The 17,878-nt window shown below is 44.9% G+C and overlaps 1 long non-coding RNA gene across 1 annotated transcript; it reads left to right on the forward strand.

Annotated features, from left to right (window-relative positions):
• Positions 1 to 363: 363 nt before the first annotated feature.
• LOC122496258 lies at positions 364 to 10,063 on the forward strand. Its single transcript, XR_006300742.1, has 3 exons — positions 364 to 671; positions 2,166 to 2,222; positions 9,781 to 10,063. It is a non-coding gene; the product is annotated as an uncharacterized LOC122496258 (long non-coding RNA).
• Positions 10,064 to 17,878: the final 7,815 nt, after the last annotated feature.

Consider the following 17,878-nt stretch of genomic DNA (forward strand, 5'->3'; position numbering starts at 1 on the left):
TTCTAAAGTAAACACTCTAAGAAAAGAGAAGTCAGGGGCCTATGGTCAGGAAGGGACTATCTAGGGTATAGTCAAGCTTAGGGGAACATTGAGGTATCTTGGTCAATGACCTCCCACCCATGCTACCTTCTTCCCCTACAGGGCCTGGCACAGAGCCCAGCAGATAATAGATGCGTTCATTTTAAATTTAACTTGAACATTTGTCTGTCCATTTGGTTAATCTCCATTTTCTTCTCTAGACTGTGAGCTCCATGAAGGGAAAGGCCATGCCTGTCTTGTTCATTAGTATAAATCCAGCACTAATAGGCTCCACCTATTACAAGCAATAGGTGCTTGTGGAAAGAGTGAATGATGGATGTGTGGGTGAAGCGAGACAAGCAGCAAGGCTGACTTCCAGGTTTTTGGAATGCCTGGAATGTAGACATCATAATGATGGGCTGAGGGCAGAGCGGCTGTTTGATCAGGACCCTCCTGCTGACTTCCCAGGGAGGAGAAGCCTCATGGTGTTCCGTGTCTGAGTTGGAGGTGATGGAGGGCGCACAGCTAGAGCCTGGGGAGATGGTTGGACATGTTCCTTACCCCTTGTTTGATTTCTGACAACTGACAATGATCCTGGGGAAGTGACAACGTATGATCTTTTGAGTTTGTTTAGAAGACAGAGCTGTGTGGAGGTGAGGACCCCCTTCCAGGCGACCCCACCAGCAGATGGATGTTGGTGTACGTAATTACTTTCAGGGTTAAAGCAGTGCAATCAGTTCCTTCAGCAGCAGTGAGCACTGAATAGTTTTATGGAGTGCCTGAGGGTGATTTGTTCCATGGGAGTCATTTTCCAGTCAACCTCAGGTCCTGGGGGTGGTGGTTTGAAGGAGCATTCCACACATTTGTGATGAAGACTGGAGGGCTTTGTTAATTAACTCAACAAACATTCATTGAGCACCTACTGTGTGTTGGGTTGTGCACCAGGCCATCAGGAGGTGGGGAGGAGAACCTATGGAGGGGTGCCTGTGTGGCTTACTTGGTTGAGCATCCGACTCTTGATTTTGGCTCAGGTCATGGTCCCATGGTGGTGGGATCGAGTCCTGTGTTGGGCTTGTGCTAAGCATGGAGCCTGCTTGGGATTCTCTCTCCCTCTCTCCCAAATTAGAACAAAACAAAACAAAACAAAACAAAACATGAATTGTTAAAAGGGATAAACAGAACTGCCTTTAGTCTCATACTCATCACTGCAGGTGCTCCAGTGAGGGGCCTGATGAAGAAGGCTTTAAACTAGGGCCTGGGAAGATGATGGGTGGGAGTTGGGGTGTGTGTGGACAGTTGGAATGGGGATGGGGAGTTGGCACAGATGGACATTCAGTGTCACTGACAAAGATTCTCTCTTTGACCAAGCTCCAGCCAACCTCTTCTGAATCTTCTTCTTGACTAAGCTTCAACGTTGGCCTGTAAAGATTTGAACAAACATTAACATGATTTCTAATGGCTGAAGGCAACCTCCCTATGATGACCCCAGACCTGTTAAAGTCCCTGCCTGAGAAAAATCAAGGCTGCCAAATGAATTTGCTGTTTGTTCCAGCCAGCACCTGGAACAAGATAGGGATCCTGACTCCCAGCCTGTGCAGGAGGGTAGGGGCCTGACTTTGGTAGGCACCAGTTAGCAAATCCATGTGGGTTTCATGTGGACCAACATCCCCTTCCCACTTTTTGTAATTTTTCATGAGTATTCCCCCTCCCTCTTTCCCCATTCTCCCTTTATGACGCCCAGTCACCTCTGCACAATCAGAATCAAGCTCAGCACTTCCCCTATGGTCAGTGGGTACTGAATAAAATCTGTTTTCACTGCTATAATGAATTGCTGGCTGTGTTTATCTTTACCAGTTCTCCATGGAAAAATAAAAGCAGAAAGGTGATCTCCAAAATTGTTCAAAAATTACTGGTCAGGAAGAGACCTTCTGGGATTTGATCCATCAGGGGAAATAATGAGAGAAGGAGCAGTAGAAAAGAGGGAGAGCTAGGACATATAGGGCCTTGAAGGGTTCAAGCAAGGAGTTGGGGGCTTTATTCTAAGTCCCATGGGAAGTACAAGCTTTTAGGCTGAAGAGTCATAGATTAGAACAATACCTTGCACAATGTAAGCATTCACTATTAATTGTTAGAATTATTATTTACAGTTCGAAAGAGCAATTCCTCCAGTTGTGGTATGGAGAGAGGAAGTGTGGGGAGCCAAGGTGAGTATGGGACAACAGGTGGGAGTCTACTGCAATATTCCGGGCCAGAGATGGTGGTTATCTTGCTTGGCTCAGTGGTTATGGGGATGGAGAGAAGCGATTGAGTCCAGGGGAGATTTAGGAGGTCACATTGGCAGGACTTGGAGAATGGCTGGAAGTGGTGGGGGCAGGGGAGGGAAAGAGGAAAAGCAAGGATAATGTCTGTGTTTCTAGCTTGGGAGGATAAGTGGATGATGGGGCTGTTTCCAAGTTCAGGAGCAAGTTTGTGTGTGGGTGGGGGGCAGACGGGGAGGTCACTTTTTCAGATTAAAAAAAAAATTTTTTTAATGTTTATTTTTATTTTTGAGAGAGAGAGAGAGAGAGAGAGAGAGAGCGAGCGCTTATGAGCGGGGGAGGGGCAGAGAGAGAAGGAGACACAGAATCTGAAGCAGGCTCCAGGCTCCAAGCTGCAGCACAGAGCCTGATGCAGGGCTTGAACTCACAAACCGCGAGATCATGACCTGAGCTGAAGTCGGACGCTCAACTGACCGAGCCACCCAGGTGCCCCAATGTTTATTTATTTTTGAGACAGAGAGAGACAGAGCACGAGCAGGGGAGGGACAGAGAGAGAGGGAGACCCAGAATCCCAAGCAGGCTCCAGGCTCTGAGCTGTCAGCACAGAGCCCAATGTGGGGCTAGAACTCATGAACTGTGAGATCATGACCTGAGCCTAAATCAAATGCTTAACTGACTGAGCCACCAGGGCGCCCCTAAATATGTAGATTCTTATTCCAAGCTATCTAGAAACTGGTTCTCTGCTTAGTTTTATATCATATTGGTGGAGTTAACTGCAATCTTCCAACAGTTGTGATCACTGCAATTATGTTTGCAGCACGGGGGTGGGATACAACTATAAACAACTTGTGAGCTACCAGTTCCACATGTCACCCACTTGGGGCTTATTAGTTTGTTAGAAATGGGCAATTATTGAACATCAGCTATGTGCCAGGCCTCATGCAGGGTACTTGATGCATGTAATCTCATTTAATCTTTATGATAAAAAACCCTATGAGATAGGGCTGGTTAGACCCATTTCATAGATGAGGAGGTACTTGGTGATTTGCTTTGGTTGAAATAGCTTGCAGTTAGCAGAGCCAAGCTGTAACCCATTTTCTTCCCTCAACCTTAGCTGGTGCCTAGTAGGTAGAAATCACAAGAACAACTTTAGCTCAAGCATTTGGTTCACATTTGCATTCAATATTTATTGAAGTTCCTAGGCCCATCCAGTACTTACTGTCGGGGCTTAATAAGTTCTAAACAATAATGATTTTTCCCTGGATGAGTATAGATGCTTCTGTCAGCTGAGGCTGATTTCCACCTAATTTGCAGGGAATTTGTGCGGCACAATGATGAGCTAAATATTTATGCAGAAAGGATGTATGTACAAATCACATTTCCATAAGAAACACAAGGCAAATGAGAGTTTCCCACAAAAAAGTTTATTGATGGGAAAAGACGCTTTAGAGAATCAAACATTAGCCAGGATTAACCAGCATTATCCAAGAGTTAGCCATATTTAGGCAATTTTAGCATCTATGCTAGAGAAGTGTTTTTATTAAGTGTTGCCAAGGATTACTGGAGGAGAAATTATTTTTGCTCCTCATAGTTGAGGGAAAAAACTTGGGAATATCTTTTAATGACCAAGCCATTTTAGTGGGTGACCACGGGCAAGCTGTCACCTCTCAGTTTCTTCCTTCCTTCCCTCCTTCCTCCCCTCCCTCGCTCCCTTCCTTCCTTCCTTCCTTCCTTCCTTCCTTCCTTCAATGTTTATTTACTTATTTTGAGAGAGAGAGAGAGGGAAGACACAGGGCTTGAACCCACTAACAAGGAGATCATGACCTGAGCAGAAACCAAGGGTCAGATGTTAACCAGATGAGCCACCCAGGCACCCCGAGTCTGTTTCTTTTTTTAAAAAAATTATTTTTAATGTTTATTTATTTTTGAGACAGAGACAGAGCATGAGCAGAGGAGGGGAGAGAGGGAGAGAGATAGAGAGAGAGAGAGAGAGAGAGAGAGAGAGAGAGAGAAAGAGAGAGAGAGAATCCAAAGAAGGCTCCAGGCTCTGAGCTGTCAGCACAGAGCCTGATGCAGGGCTCGAACTCATGAGCTGTGAGACCTTGACCTGAGCTGAAGTTGGACACCCAACTGACTGAGCCACCCAGGTGCCCCTTTTTTATTTATTTAATTTATTTTTTTAAACCTGAGTCTCAGTTTCTTAAGCCGCAATCTACTGGATAGGATTGGATGTTCCCCAAGGCCTTGCCCACCCTGTTTTGTAATTTCTGTGTGCTACAACTGTGCCTCTCTGTCTTTTTATTTATACTGAGGGGCAGGCTGTTGACCTCAGACCACCAACCTTCCTGTTGAGGAAAAAGAGTCAGCATTTAGGCTATCTACTATGTGCCAAGCACCTGCTAGGTGCTTTATGTCAGTCAACTCATCACCCCTCATAGCATAGGTTTTATTTCATTTTATAGCTAAGAACAAATAATTTGCAAATTGAGAAGCAGCTGCTACTTTTGGGGCCATGCTCCAGTCCTTTCACCCCTATCTAAGTTCAACAGAATTTTTTAAGTGGTTTCCCAAATAGGTACCAAGGGGCAAAGAGCATAGGGCTTGGAGTCATATAGACCTGCGTTTGAATTCTGCCTCCCCAAGGTACTAACTGCATGCTGGGGTGAGTCCTGTCATTCCTCATGTGCACACACTTACCTTATGATCTCCACAGAATAGGGCTATTGTGTGCCTTCTCTGGGAAGCTGTCTGGCTCTGTGGTCCCAGTCTGGATGGTTGGTCATTCTAGGCTTCCCTCCAATGGTCATCTCAGATGGCCATGCTCATGGCCTCTCTGATGGAGGAAGCAGCTTTGGATGTGGCCCTAACTTTTTCCCCATCCTTGTTTCCTTGAATTCCTTAGCCTGATCCCACCCAAGCCCTGGCCCTGCCTGACTTCTGCCTGTGTATATGGTGTATGGCTAGAGATGTGGGTTTAAGCGCCAGCAATGCCAGTTTCTAGTTGAGTGACCTGGAGTCACTCATTTGATTTCCCTAAGACTCAATTTCTCTTCTTTGAAGTGGGGATGATTTTATAGACTTTAAGACTTTTATAGTTGGTTAAACATCATGATGTTGAAATTGCATGCTGAACTGTATTGTGCCCTCACCCCAGGGAATGACCTCGGTCTTTCTGAATGAATTCTTCTGTGACCTTAAGACTTCCTGGGTTAAAGAGTCCCTCTGGCTTTATTACAGAGGGACATCTGAGTCAGCCGGTCCCTTGTGGTCAAGATTCAGATGCCTTGAATGAGCAAATGGGTGAACAACCTTTGTCCCACAAATGTTGCTTTAAGAAGATTCATTTCTGCCTGGCTGAGACATATTTCACCTAGATGTAGCTCATTTAATGTTTTTAAAACTCTGTGTCCAGGCACCACCTGCTGAGGTCACAGAAGCAGCAGGTGGCTGCCCCAGGATGCAGAGCCAGACCCCCTTGTGTTCTTTCTGCTGTGCCTGCTGGTGCTCATGGGTCCAGCCTCTGCTTGGAATTTAGCTTTGGCAACATCAAGACTCACGGTCAGACTTTTCATTTTGTTTTCTTCTGAGATTGTGACATGGCTTTGAAAAGATGTTTCAGGAAAATGAGAAAATTGTAGAAAAAAATTAGAGGTACAGTTCCACAGGGGATCTCAGAAATACACACTCTTCCATCTTAAATAAATAACCACTTTATTAATTATAATTCACATAAAATAAAAATTTGCCTTGTAAAAGAATACAATTCAGTGGTTTTTTTTTTTTTTTAGCATTTTCACAGAATTGTTGTGCAACCATCATCACTGTCTAATTTTAGAACATTTTTATCACCTCCCAAAGAAACCCCACACCTGTTAGCAGTCACTTTTCGTACATCCTTGGTAACCACTCATTTACTTTCTGTCTCTGTGAGTCTGCCTATTCTGGACATTTCATATAAATGGAATCATCTGATATGTGGCCTTTTGTGATTGGCTGCTTTCACTTAGCATCATGTTTTCCAGGTTCATCCATGGTGTAGTGGGTTTTAATATTTCATTCCTTTTTGGCTGAATGACATTCAATTGATGGCACATCACATGCTGTTGATTCATCACCAGAGCTAATGGATGTTTGGGTTGTTTATACTTTTTTATAATTTAACTTTATTTTTTATTTTTTAAAATTTACATCAAAATTAGTATATAGTGAAGCAATGATTTCAGGAGTAGATTCCTTAATGCCCCTTACCCATGTAGCCCATCCTCCCTCCCATACCCCCTCCAGTAACCCTCTGTTTGTTTTCCATATTTATGAGTCTTTTTTGTTTTGTCCCCCTCCCTGTTTTTATGTTATTTTTGTTTCCCTTCCCTTATGTTCATCTGTTTTGTCTCTTAAAGTCCTCATATGAGTGAAGTCATATGATTTTTGTCTTTCTCTGACTAATTTCACTTAGCATAATACCCTCCAGTTCCATCCACATAGTTGCAAATGGCAAGATTTCATTCTTTTTGATTGCTATATATATATATATATATATATATATATATATATAGCATATATATGTAGATATAGATGTAGATATAGATATACATTGTATATATATTGTATATATATACCACATTTTCTTTATCCATTCATCCATCGATGGACATTTGGGCTCTTTCCATACTTTGGCTATTGTTGATAGTGCTGCTATAAACATGGGGGTGCATATGTCCCTTCAAAACAGCACACCTGTATCCCTTGGATAAATGCCTAGTAGTGCAATTGCTGGGCCGTAGGGTAGTTCTATTTTTAGTTTTTTGAGAAACCTCCATACTGTTTTCCAGAGTAGCTGCACCAGCTTGCATTCCCACCAACAATTCAAAAGAAATCCTCTTTCTCCGTATCCTCGCCATATGTTGTTGCCTGAGTTGTTAATGTTAGCCATTCTGACAGCTGTAAGGTGGTATCTCATTGTGGTTTTGATTTGTATTTCCCTGATGATGAGTGATGTTGAGCATTTTTTCATGTGTCGGTGGGCCATCTGGATGTCTTCTTTGGAGAAGTGTCTATTCATGTCTTTTGCCCATTTCTTCACTGGATTATTTGTTTTTTGGGTGTTGAGTTTGATAAGTTCTTTGTAGATTTTGGATACTCTTTATCTGATATGTCATTTGCAAATATCTTCTCCCATTCTGTCAGTTGCCTTTTAGTTTTGCTGATTGTTTACTTTGCTGTGCAGAAGAAGCTTTTTATTTTGATGAGGTCCCAGTAGTTCATTTTTTAAAAAAAAGATTTAAAGTTTATTTCTTTATTCTGAAAGAGAGAGAGAGAGAGAGAGAGAGAGAGAGAGAGAGAATGATAAAGAGGAAGGAGCAGAAAGAGAATCTTAAGCAGGCTGTGCACTCCCAGCATGGAGCCCAGCATGGAGCCTGACACAGGGCTTGAACTCATGAATCCTGAGATTATGACCCCCATGAACTATGAGACCATGACCTGAGCTGAAATTAAGAGTGGGACAGATGAACAGATGCTTAACCAACTGAGCCACGCAGGTGCCCCTGGGTTGTTTCTACACTCTGGCTATTATGAATATTGCTGCGATGACGGTTCCTATACAAGTTTTATAAGGACACATATTTTCAGTTCTCTTGAGTATAGACCTGGGGATGGAACTACTGGATCAGCTGATAACTTTGTTTAACATTTGGGGCAACTGCTGGACCACTTTCCAAAGTGGGTGCACCACTTTACAACCCCATCTCTAGAAGCTCTATTTTGGCCTTTTGGTTGAAATGCAGATGCTGACAATTTATTGAGCTTCAAGCCCGATTTGGTCCCAAGTCTCAGAGGAACATTCAGATAGAATTACAGGATTGAATTTAGCATGGCCAGGAAAGACCTGCTGTGATCTATGATGTTGCACCTTAAATGTCCTGTAATCAAATTTAAAATCTGGGATTTGAGTTCTTGAGGAAGAGCTGTCATCTAGCACAGGAAGAACAGTTTAGGACAGTGCCTATCTTGCTTTGAGTTCCTTTTGGCTGAGACAAAGATTTGAGTGCAAGTCATTTCCTTGGGAGGTGACCCCAGGAAGCATCTGGTAAAGCATGAAGAAAGTGAGACAGGGAGGGGCAGGAAGTCAGTAAGGGGTGTATCATGGAGCAGGTTGCCACTGTGAGCAACCAGACCTCATTTCAGCCAGGGACTCTGGGATCCAGTGTAGAACATGGCTTTGAGTTCTCTCCGTGGAGAAACAGAAAAGCTGGAGCATTTATCCATTTATCCATTTATCCTGGTCTGCCAGTTGGTTGAGGGCTACTTCCAGGGACGTGAACTTCTTAGGACTCTGGTTTGTCTTGCCTGTACCCACAGCCACGGGAGGTGAGTTGCAGGGCTGGCCCTAAGCAGACCATGGTGTGTGGAGGTCCACGGGCAGGGAACTGCCAGCATCAGCCATGGGGCCAATCCAAACTGTCAGCTGAGTAACTCTCCAGTGGCCATCTCTAACTAACCACATTTAAAAGGTTCGATCAATGTTGTGTAAGGGTATCTTCTGTTGACTTAAAGGAATCAAAAGTAGGAGAAATAAAATCTTTTCTTAAACCCTCCCCCGAGGTAGAAAGCACAAAGCTTCTAGAATGTGGGAAATGGCTGATATATATTTTTAAAAAAATTGAAGTTAGAGGCTGTTCTTTAAGAAAGAAAAGAATGGGGCAATTGAAAAGCATTTGCTGAAGTAATCAGAGCTGAGAGGCAGGAATAGAAATGGAAATCAGAATCTGTCTTGAGACAATTTAGTGGGATAATCAAGGGCTAGGAATTGTGCCAGTTCCCCACAGATCAAAACCACTAGGTTCCACAGAGCCCTGAGTACATGTTTATGTTCAGGCCCAGTGGAAGAAAGGGCCTGTGTGCCAGCAGCTTCCAAATCCACTGGAGACCTGAGTCACCTGGGGCATGTAAGAAAATTACACGTCTGGGGTCTTTCCAAAGCAGGGCCCAGGAATCTGTATTTTAACAAGTTCCCTGGGTGACTGTGGTTCAGATTGGGAGACCTCTGACAGGAGACAGTCTTACTGTAGATAAAGTTCCAGACATTTTTGGGAACTGACAGGAAAATGGACAATCTACTGTGCTTCCTTCTTAGCCTTCCCCAACGCCCTGCTTACGTTTCACTGGCTCACACTTTGTAGCTAGCCCAACCTGTCAGCAGAAAGAGTTAGAGGTTCCAGGAAAAATAAAAGACAAAGCTTTCAAGACATACAAAAAGTCATTTTAGGTCTCTGCCCATCTTGTGATCCATGCCCAAAGCACATTTCTTACAGAAATTCCTGGGATATGTTGAGATTGCATAAAAATAGACCCCAGTAGATAATGATTTTAGGGGAACAAAAGAATATAAGAACCACTATCAGGCCAGGAGAGAGCCTAATCATATCAGGGGCAATGAATCAGAGGTAAAGCTTCTAGTGCTGGTTCAGAAGTAAAGACTGACCTGAAGCATGTTCTATCTTTGCAGGATCTAAGCCCCTTTGAGTATTCAGACACCGACCAACTAAAGCCAGAGAATTGACAATATTGACCGTTGCTGGCCTTCATGACTTTGACCTGAACTCTGTCCCCTTAAAATGACTTTTGCCCCAATTCCATGCTGGATTCCCCATTGGGCAAGCTGATTCATGAACAGGTATGCCTCCTTACCTTAAAACTTTCCCAGTTTTGTTGCTCAAGGAGACACTGCTTTGGGAGATATCTCTGGTGTTCTCCTTTACCTGTTGCTAGTAAAACCCTTGCTTTTCCTATTCTGTGGCTTGGTCGTTTTCTTTTGGCTTGACACCCACTAAAAGGCAAACTTAGTTTTGGGTAACAAACCTTTAGTTCCATCCTTGGCTGAAGTGTCCGGCAGGAATGTCTGTGGGGTAGGATTTTCACCCCTGGGAACTGGGAATCTCAGATGGCATGGTCCTTTCTGTAAAGCATGGCCCCAGATGAACAATCAGACTGTCAAGTTAGTTAAAAAGGGTACATAGGGGTTTTCTTGACCGAGTCTCTCTAAAAATATGAAAGGCTGTGAAAACTTCTCACTCCCCACCAAACTTTTCTTGTCAGTGTTATGGGTTGAATCATTCCCAAAATTCATGTTGAACTCCTGTCCCCCAGTACCTCAGAATGTGACCTTATTTGGGATAGGGTCTTGAGAGAAGTAATTTGGTTGTCGAAAACAGAAAAACAAGCCCCAAATGGAGTCATTTGCCACCCCACCCCATGACAGCAAACTGAGACTTAAATATTAGCGTGTCAACAGATCCCAGGAATGTTTTAGGGGTCAATCTGAAACTTCCTGATCAACACCAGTAAGGTCATCTGCAAAACAATAACCCTGGCTCCCTTTTGTGAGAATAGATGGAGTCCTGGTCTGATTCTTTCTTTTATTTTGCTAGTAACCTCCTTGCCCCACCCTCCTTCCCTTGAAAACCTTCCATTTTGTACAACCCAGACCTCTCTGCTTGCTAGGCGGGATGCTGCCTGCCTCATGAACTGCTTAATAAAGCCAATTAGATCTTCAAAGGGACTTGTTTGAAGTAAAAAAACATTTTTTTATTATTTATTTTTTAAAGTTTATTTATTTTGAGAGAGAGAAAGAGAGAGAGAGGCAGAATGAGAGGGAGACAGAGAATCCGGAGCAGGTCAGTGTCAGCACAGAAACCGACTTAGGACTAGAACTCACGAACTGTGAGATCATGACCTGAGCCGAAATCAAGAGTCAGACACTTAACTGACTGAGCCACCCAGGCCCCCCTGAATTTTGTTTCTTAACCCAGTGAAAATGAAGTCTTTAGGGTGGGTCCTAATCCAGTATGCCCCATGTCCTTATGGAGACAGGTCGTGTGAATTTAGGGCGGCCATGCACAGACCAAGGAGAGAGGTCTGGAACAGATCTCTTCTTCACAGCCTCAGGAGACCCCAAGCCTGCCACTACCTTATTTCAGGTTCCACCCTCACCCTTCCAGCTAATTACCCTTCTTCCTTGAAGCCTCTGTTAATGTGGTTCCTAAGGGGTCACCAGGTTAGATTTTTGGCTGTATGTTTTCTTCATGTCCTGAGCTCTGCCCCTGTAGCAGCTACACATTTGTAATTAATAATTTGTGTAATGATTTAGATGGAGTGTCTTATCTAGAATGTAAACTCTATGGGGGAAGGGATTTTTGTTCTGTTTGTTCACTTCTGTTTCCCCAGCACCTGGAACTGTGCCCAGTACATAATGGTGGGTTTTCTATGGGTATTTGTTGGCTGAACAAATGAATGGCATGGAATCGCCAGAAGGGCATGGACCAGGTCTGTCTTGTTCACTCCTGTTTCTCCAGCACCCAGAGTAGGTCCTGGCATAGAATACACCCTGTGACTGTCAGGGGAAGGTGAAGAAGAAGGTGACGGGGAGGGAAGACATCAGGCACAGCTTGCCTGGGTTGGGAGTCTAGAGAGCTCTTGGCTCCATGGGGACACCCTCCTGCTAACAGGCCAGTGTGATGTAAGGGTGATGGGTCCACCCAGGGGGCTGCTTGAGTCCAAGAAAGGAGGATGCCTGGTGGGATGTAAGAGAGGGTGTGGTTGAAATGGATGGTGGGGAGAGCTTAGGAATCAGTGTTAGAGCTGGAGAAAAGGCCGCTGAAGAGGCATTTTTTTCCAAGTTCCCCAGGTCCTGCTGGCTTGAGGGCCACGTGAGGAATGCCCTCCAAAGCTCACCCCCAGCATGTGAGCTCAGGAACAGCAGAGCCTTTGGCTTGTTGGGCTGCATTGTTCTCCATGGCCTGTATTGTGTTGGGGTTCCCCTGGTGTCCCCAGACTGGGTTTTTCTCCTGGGCTGAAAGATCATGTGTGGATGAGGCTTCCACTTGGGAAAACAAGTTCCTGCTCTTCTAGTTTCCGGAAAGCTAGGATTTATTCTGGAGGTTGTCCAGCAGGCAGACCCTGTTATTTAGAGAGCCCCCCACTGGGCTGGCCCTACCAAAGGAACCGTTCCTCTGACTGTGTTCCACGGGTATCTCTGTGCATTTCAGGGTACTTTGACACCTTGTCAGACTGTTTGCATTTGGAATACAAAACAGTCAGGTATGTTTCCAAGGAAGAGGGTGGGGGACACATCCACAGGCATGGCTGCGTCCCCAGATTGGAGCTGGAGCAGAGAAGGAACCTGGATGACATGCCTGCGAGACACCACCCGTCTCGGGGCCCCTGGATGTGGTTCCTCAAGCAAAGATTCCTTGGGCGTCATGGACCATCTGCCTCCTCCTATGGATGTCTTCAGCGTCATCTCTCTCCCTCTCCCGCAGCAAGAGGGCTTAATCAAGGTATCTTTGATTGAATTAGTAGCTCCTGAAGCACAGTGTAAGATAAAATTGGGGACACAGTGTAAATGAGAACACGAAAAGATTTACTATATTAGATGTTCATTGTGGTAACGTGGAAATGTGACGGGATAACTTATGGGGTGCTCTGGGCTTTGTTGATGCTGCTATAGTGGGGTCAGAAAGTGCAATCTGCTTTGGTTTTCAGTGTTTTCTTCCTGTCCACCCCCCTTTCCAGGTGGGTGTCTTCTTGCCTCCCTTGGAGTGAACTGGAGCCTCTCAGGTGAGCCTGCAAGGAAGGCACAAATGCTTCCCTCACCTTTGCTCTCACGCTCCATCGCTCCATTAGCCCTTTAGGGCAGGCTCACAGTGATCCCAACCTCTCTGTGCGTCAGTTTCTTCATCTATAAAATGGGGACAATTTTACAGATTGTAAAACTGTGAGAAAATGAGTTAACATTTGATCCTTCTCTTCAGTTATATATTTATATACATACATTTATTTCCAGGAATTGGCTCAGGTGATTGCAGAGGCTGGCACATCTGACATTTGGGAGGCAGGGGATCAGGCTGGGGACTCAGGCAGGAGCCCATGCCGTAGTCTTGAGGCAGAATGTCTTTATCCCAGAGAAACCTCAGTTTTGCTCTGAAGGTCTTTCAATTGATTAGATGAGGCGGGCCCACTCACATCTTGGAGGATGATCTCCTTTACTTAAAGTAAAGGATTCTGCCTGAGTGTAGATGTTAACCACATCTATGAAACACCTCCACAGCAACATCTAGATTAGTGGTTGATTAAATAAACTGGGTGCTGTAGCCAAGCCAAGCTGACATATAAAGCTGACATATAAACGCTGTCCCTCCAATTTTATTAGGGCATGGCATCCCTAACCCAGCTAACTGGCCCCTTGCATGCAGGCTGCAGTGACCAGCTAGGTCTGACCTCCGGGGAAGCTTCCTGCTCACACTCTCTGCCTCTCCCTCCATTCCTGACCCTCTGCATGGCTCTTGTTTTTCTTATTCCACACCCTCCCCACCATGGGTAGCGGAATTTGGGGGTGTCTTTTGGGTTCTTGAGGTGGCAGAGGGGAGAAGATGAAAGAAAGAGTCTGGTTGCATAAAGTCAGCTTGCTTCTCCTTCCTTCCTGTTGACCCTGGTTATTAAAGAGAAAAAAAAAGCCAGAATCACCCACTGCCAGGGTGCGTCTTATGCCAGTACTCATATGGCTTTCCAAACTCATTAAGCTGAAAGTGTGTCTGTCTCTTTTGCAGTCTTGAATTATATTAACCAGCCCCCTTTTGTTACCCCTAGCTCTAATTTATTTTCCTTGATCATGATAGATGGGGGAGGGAGAGGCTGCCCTATCCTGATGGCTGGTGACTGTCACCCAGTTTGGTTGGAAAATCAGGTAGTGACATGCGTTTCTCAATCAGTTAGAAAGTGTGTGTCCTATCTCCCTCCCCACAGGCTTCTGACTCTTTAGCAATCTCCTTATTATATGCAGCTTGTCACAGTCTCCCCAGTTGTAAAAGTTTATTTTAAAACTGCGTATGCCACATGATATTTACAGATGAAATTATATACTATTTGGGATTCGCTTCAAAATAATGCAGGAGAGGGAGGTGGGTGGGATACAGTTGAAACCAGATCAGCCATAAATCAATAATTGTTCAAGCTGGGTGGTGGGTATGTGGGGGCTCATTATATTTTCTGTATACTGCTGAACGTGTTTACAATTTTCCATAACGAAAAAATTAAAGAGGAAAAGATTTTTCTAAAAAAAACCCCACATTACTAAACAAAATCCTTAAGTATGTTTTCAAATAGTGTTCCTCAAGAATATACTCAAAGTTCCACAGATGTTTGATTAAAATTTCATTTTTAAATATATTCTTAACTCTTTAATACTTGAATAACAGGATGTGGAAATACAGAGCTGGAGTTGACAAACGCTGTGAAGTGCCACATAGTAAACGTTTTTGGCTTTAAGGGCTACATAGTCTGCTGTTGGAGTGCAAAAGCAGCCACAGGCACTATGCAAATGAATGTGCACAGATGTGTTCCAATAAAACTTTATTTGTGAACACCGGAATTTGAATTTTCTGTAATTTTCACATTTCACTAGTCTTCTTTGGACTAAAATAAAAAAATCATTAAAAAATAAAAAAAAACATTCTAAGCTGGTGGGACTTACAAAAACAAATGGCAGGCTGGATTTGGCTTATGTCACATAGTTTGCAGACCATGCTATAGATGATAGTTTGACCAACAGGTAATTTGGCCTTCCAGGATCAGTTTGTTTCCTCGAACAACCCGGGGAATAAAACTTTTGTCATCTGTGGGCGCATTAAAAAACAAAACAAAACAAAACAAAACAAAACAAAACAAAACAAAACACCCAAGCCAAGTACTGCATATGTTGGTTGAAACAGAACCAAATAATTACCATGCGACAAAAGAATAGGAATAAAAGTCCCTTTCTTTATTGTTCAACTCTGGTGTACTACCCACAGATAAAAGCTGGGGTCCCTGTCCTCTATGATCTGAAGACACACCAGCCCATCCTTCTTCCTCCCCAGATGGCTGGACTACATCTGCTTTGAGGATCAAGGAGGAGACAGAGATAAGCTGCCAGTTCCCCAAATACAGAGTTGTACACTTTACGTCTTGAGAATCAGACCTCCCACTGGTGGGAGCGCTTGCCCTTAACTGATACATCAAGTAAGAAGGGAATGGTTGTATGTCTGAGCTGAACTGACAGGTGTCAATGTTTCATGATACCTCTGAGTAGGATCCCATGAGGGAACCGTGGGCAAACCTTTCTTCCTGCCTCAACTTCCCCAGTCCCTCTGGCCCCATTTGGGTCCCCAGCTACTGGGGGGTAAATTATCTGGTCAGTCTATAGGTTTGATGTCTCCTATGCTTTGTTTTGTTTTCTCTCTACTTTTCCTTTTGATTTTCTGAGAGTGGACACTAATTTAACTCTCAGCTTCCTCTTTTTTCCTTAGGGAATCAAACCAGGTTATTTTTGTTCATGAGATGGTGAAATACACTGAAAGTAGTGAGGGGGGGGGAAGGCGTGAGAGAGAAAACGCCCGCTGCTTCCACTGGGATCCTTGCTGGCTGTTCCTGAGTTTTCCATGGAAAGCACTTAGATACTCAGAACAAAGGGTAAGCTGCATTATTCTTTTAGAACCAAGAGGGAGGAACCTTGGGGATTAGCTGGTCCAAACCTATCCATTTACAGATAGGGAAGCCAAGGCTCCCAGGAGTGGAAGGCAGGAAATAGGGAGTGGTGCATGAATGGGGGAGAGATACGGTTTGGGAAGGATGAGCAGGCAAGGGGCCTGAGGAGGGTGGGAGGTGCTGCAGGGTGTTTGCCACATGAGAGATGAGGGGGAGGAGGCCATGCCAAGATGGTCCTAGAATGCCCAGCTTGAGATGTGGCCTCCTCTTGGGGATTAAAGGCTGCTGGAAGGTTTAGGTGGAGGGTGTTGGGTTGTGTTATGCTTCAGAAAGGTCTCTGTGTGGAGGAGGGATGCACTCCAGAAGCTGGAGGCTGGAGGTCCTGGAGGAGGATAAGAAGGCTGGGCAGCAGATGTGGATGGCCGGTTGTTGGGGGGTGGGGGGAGGAGAAGACATGGCAGCTTGGGGAAAGGTGGAGCCAGGGCAGGGGACTCCTGTCTGGATGGGGGGATAAGCCCATTTGAAGGGTGGCACGAAAGAATCTGGAGGGGGAGAGACTAAGGAGAGAGCTGCCCTGGTGGAGTGAGACCTTGGAGGTGGTGACCCAGGGCCTGGTGAGGAGCAGGGGAAGGCCGAGGTGGCAGGTGTCGGCTTTGACAACTGGGAACCCAGTCTACAAAGGCTGACCTGTGACACCCCTGTTCCCGGTTGAGGTTCTGATGTCACACACTCCTGACCATAGAGGCATCAGCCACTGAGAGGACAAGCCAGACGGGTGATCTCTGGACCCACGGCTTCTGGCTCACTCTCCTGGCTCTTGGAAGGAGGTAGAATCAAGCTGGTGCTGGTTACTGTTCTGTGTTGGTTGATGTGAGAAAGTGGAGAACCTAATGACCAAAATGAAAAAAAAAAAACCTGCTCCGTGTGTGTCTGGAAGCATGCTCTCAACATCCCTGCGTTTAATCTGACGTCTTTGGCCGGGTTCCCTATGTGACATGAAGTGCCGTATTTATTTCAGACCCTTTCCAATTTCTGACAATTAGTTTCTTGGCCATTAAGCTGGGCTGCAGCAGGAATACTTTAATGTGCTTATTTATATCTCATTGGTTACATAAGTCCCCTCGTAAGTAAGCGCCATGATCCCCAAAAGTGTCAGCGTGAAAGCTTAAATGGACTCATCAATCTCTCAGCCTGTCTTCCTGGAAGGTCAGCCTTGAGGCAAATTGCAGCTTTGTCACCACTGATCTGATGGCCCATCCACCACTTTTGCCTGATTTTTGAGCACTAGGACCTTAGAACCAATTTGAGGGGGGAGGTGGGGGCAGGAGGGACACATGGAGAGTCACCAGAGCCTGGTCCTTCAGAGAGCTGGGGCCCACAGCCATGGGGCTGAGACACAGACAGGCTGGGGGCAGATGAGTGGCAGTTGTGGGAATATCTTACACAGGGAGGGACATGGTCAGGCTTCCCTGAGGAAGACCATTTTGGCTGTATGGCGCAAGGTGCATGGAAGGGAGGGCAGGCGGCAGTCCTGCTGAGCGTGACTGGCTCTAAACCCCCATGAGAGCCAGCTGAGACCAGCTTCATAATTTCTGAGCCCACTTCAAAGTGAAAAAGAGAAGCATCTTATTCAAAGTTTGAGGACAATGGAATATCACTCAGCCATATAAAGGAATGAAATACCGATGCGTGCCACCACATGGATGGACCTCAAAAGCGTTACACTAAGTAAAAAAAAGCTAGACACAAAGGGTCACACATTGTATGATTTCATTCATATGAAATATCCAGAAGAGGTAAATCCATAGAGACAGAAAGTAGGTCAGTGGTTGCCTGGGGCTGGGGGCTATGAGATGTGAGGGGTGACTTAATGGGAAGGGGGTTTGCAATTGGGCTGATGGAACCATTTTGGAGCTGGAGAGAGGTAGTGGGGACACACTAAATGCTACTGAATGGTACACTTTAAAATAGTTAATTTTATGTTCTGTGAATTTTACCTCAATAAAAAAATGTATTCACTGGGATTGGGATGTAGACATAATTTGGGGGACTTCTAGAGTGATATTGTGGTTTTTTTCTTAGCA

Source organism: Prionailurus bengalensis, chromosome A3 (assembly GCF_016509475.1).
Source record: "Prionailurus bengalensis isolate Pbe53 chromosome A3, Fcat_Pben_1.1_paternal_pri, whole genome shotgun sequence".
Classification (NCBI taxonomy): Eukaryota; Metazoa; Chordata; class Mammalia; order Carnivora; family Felidae; genus Prionailurus; species Prionailurus bengalensis.